Here is a 3,301-nt window from a genome sequence, read left to right on the forward strand (position 1 = left end):
GTGGATGAAATCAGAAGGAAAAGCGTGCTGGAAGTAGACATGGTCTTCTGTGTAAAGAGCAAAAGAAGAACACTGGAAAAGGGTAAGACTGAGAAGAAATGGGATAACCAACCCAAGCCTTCACTTGGAACTGAGTAAATCTCCCTTTGTGAATGACACAATGATCCCTCCAGTTTCCTCACGGTTGCCTTCCAAGAATTTCCCTGAATGGGTAGAATAGTAAGATCCATGTTGGCTGTTGGAGGGAGAAAAGCCCCTCTGGGAGCCACTGAGTCTGATTACTCTGTGTTGCTCAGTCTTATGACTTCGTCTGGCTCATGGCCATGGGAGTTGGGAGCTTCTCCAGGCACAGCTTGGTTGAACTGGCGAGGTGGGAAGAAGGAAGCTCTGTGTGGTGGCATTAGGTGTCCTTTCTGCTGTCAGCTTTCTGGAACATGGGGATGAGTCATTGAGTCTGTGTTGCCAGATGGATAATGGTAAAGATGGGTTATTTTTTCAGTGTCACCCATGACTGTTACCATGTCAAATACTTTCACAATGAAAGTACCGAAGTAGACGTTTCTGTAATAACTTATTACAGAATCATGAAAAACTTATGGAACATTATGGCTGCAGAGCAGTGACTCCGCTCCTTCACTTGATAAGCAAGGAAACAGTCCTTTTCCTGGGAGTCATGGCGGGTAGGTGTTGAGTTGTAGGCAGTAGCCTAGGGGCCAAGGTTGTCCTCCCTGGATGTCTCCCTTTCTTCTCACAAAGCCTAAAAACCCACAAATGGGAATGGTAGAGATTGTTGACTGTTGCCTAGTGTCCATTATTTCCTCCTCTTCTTAAATAGTATTCTCCAACCCCCATTATTAACTAGGAACTTGGTTTCCAGACCACAGAATACATTCCCAGCTGTGTCTGGATTTGACCAATGGGATGTAAACAGCCATGATTAATACAATTGCCTGGTTGTCTTAGAGACAAAGTCACTTGCCCCAGATTTTCCATTTTCCCCCTTCCCTTTGCTGAAAAACACTGAAACTCCAGTAGCAGCCTTAGACCTAGAGATGGAAGCCACAGGCAGAGGGCAGCAAGTCCCTTCCTTCATCCCCATCCATGTTCACCCTGAATCTCATCCCAGGATGCAAAACTTAGTCTTCTTTACCCTCAACCCTGGGTGTGCCATAAAAACTCAGAAAGCATTTGCTCCTGTCTCCATGATACCCTGTTTGATTCCTGCCTCTGCATTCCAGTTCCCTCTTCCAGACTTGGTTTTACTGGCCACTTCAGCCTCACTATTAAAAAACTGATTTGGGCGCCTGGGTGGCTCAGTTGGTTGAGCGACTGCCTTCGGCTCAGGTCATGATCCTGGAGTCCCGGGATCGAGTCCCGTGTCAGGCTTCCTACTCAGAGGGGAGTCTGCTTCTCCCCCTGATCCTCCCCCTCTCATGCTCTCTCTCTCTATCTCATTCTCTCTCCCCAATAAATAAATAAAATCTTAAAAAAAAAACAACTGATTTATTGTTTATTCATTTAGTCACCACTATTAGTCAGTTGTTTTCTTGGTCCCCGAGGCTAGTGACAGAATATTGATAGAAACAGACAAGGGCTGTCTTCATGGAGCCTATGGCCTACTCCCTGTGGGTTCAAGGGGGAAGGTCTTTGCTGCAGCTTGGGCCTAGAATTGATTACCCTGCCTGCTTCACAGTTGCCCTCTGTGTTGACTGGGAAACCCATTTTTCAAGAGAACTGAGGATGACATGATTAGGATTGTCAAGGACCCAGATGTGCTCCGTGAGCAAAACACACATTGCTGGCTGGTAGGAAGCACAGGATGAAAGCTTCCTCAACGAGGGGGATTGGTTAGTTTTCCCTTAAAATGGTTTTATTAGGGGTGCCTAGGTGGCTCAGTCGGTTAAGTCTCCAACCCATGATTTCGGCTCAGGTCATGATCTTGGGGTCCTGGGATTGAGCCCTGTGTTGGGATTTGTGCTCAGCGGGGAGTCTGCTTGAGGATTCTCTCCCTCTGCCCCTCCCTGCACCCCACCCCCTTCATGCACCTGCTTGTTCTCGCTCTCTAAGATAAATAAATAAATCTTTAAAAAAATAAAATAGTTTTATTAGCCAAGTTGCCATTTCTTCAATGTAAAACAATACAGGTAATAAAAAACAAAAGTCAAATAATCTATAAATCTTACCACCCAGGGGTCACTACTGTTCCCTCCCCCCAGGGGTCACTACTCTTAACATCTATGTATATATTACACACTTTTCACGTAAATCACATTTTTCATATAAATCATACATGCACAGCTAATAAGGTTTTTTTTCACATTTTAGAATTTCTGAAATCAGGATAGGTCTAGAATCAATGTATTTAGAAAGCAACATGTCATGGTTTAATTGGCAGTATGTTTCTTCTTAGTGATGAATAAATTCATAACCCATCTTACAACTGATGACATCTGAGATCTAATGAAGTAGATACATGTTTAGAGAAATGCTATCACCCTGCAGTGACCTGAATTTTTCAATTAATATGTTACAAACATCACCCTAAGTCAATAGAGTTTTACATTGTCATTTTTAATTGGCAAAGAATATTCCACCATGTAATTGTACCATAATTTGCTTATCCATCCCCTATTTTGCTACATTTATTTTATTTCCATTAAAAATGTAGACATAGTAGAGGTCCCTGGGTGGCTCTGTTGGTTAAGCGTCTGACTCTTGGTTTCAGCTCAGGTTGTGATCTCAGGGTCATGAGATCGAGCCCTGCATGGGGCTCTGTACTCAGCAGAGTCTCCTTGGGACTTTCTCTCCCTCTCCCCCTGCGCTCATGTGCACTCTCTCTCTCTCAAGTAAATAATTTTTTTTTTTTTTTAAAGTAACCATAGTAGAAGAGGCTATATGTAGTGGGAGGCTGTGCATGTTTGGAGTTGGTGTGTTTGGATAACAGATGTCTGTTATCATTCTTTTTTTTTTTTTAAGATTTTATTTATTTATTTGAGAGAGAGAACATGTGAGAGAGAGCACAAGCAGGGGGAGTGGCAGGCAGAGGGAGAAGCAAGCTCCCCGCTGAGCGGGGAAACTGATGCGGGGCTCGATCCCAGGACTCTGGGATCATGACCTGAGCCAAAGGCAGACGCTTAACGACTGAGCCACCCAGGCGCCCCTGTTATCACTCTTATTGTCCATCTATGCACACTTTGCTTGTCTGAGGACTCAGGAGAAAGACTCTCAACACTGACATTCCTGGCACTTCACTGTTCTGATCCCTGGAAATTAGGAGCAATCTTGTGACTGTGAGCCCAGA

The sequence above is a fragment of the Callorhinus ursinus genome, unplaced genomic scaffold (assembly GCF_003265705.2).
Source record: "Callorhinus ursinus isolate GAN/ISIS: 27379988/994484 unplaced genomic scaffold, GSC_fseal_2.0 scaffold4, whole genome shotgun sequence".
Taxonomy (NCBI): domain Eukaryota; kingdom Metazoa; phylum Chordata; class Mammalia; order Carnivora; family Otariidae; genus Callorhinus; species Callorhinus ursinus.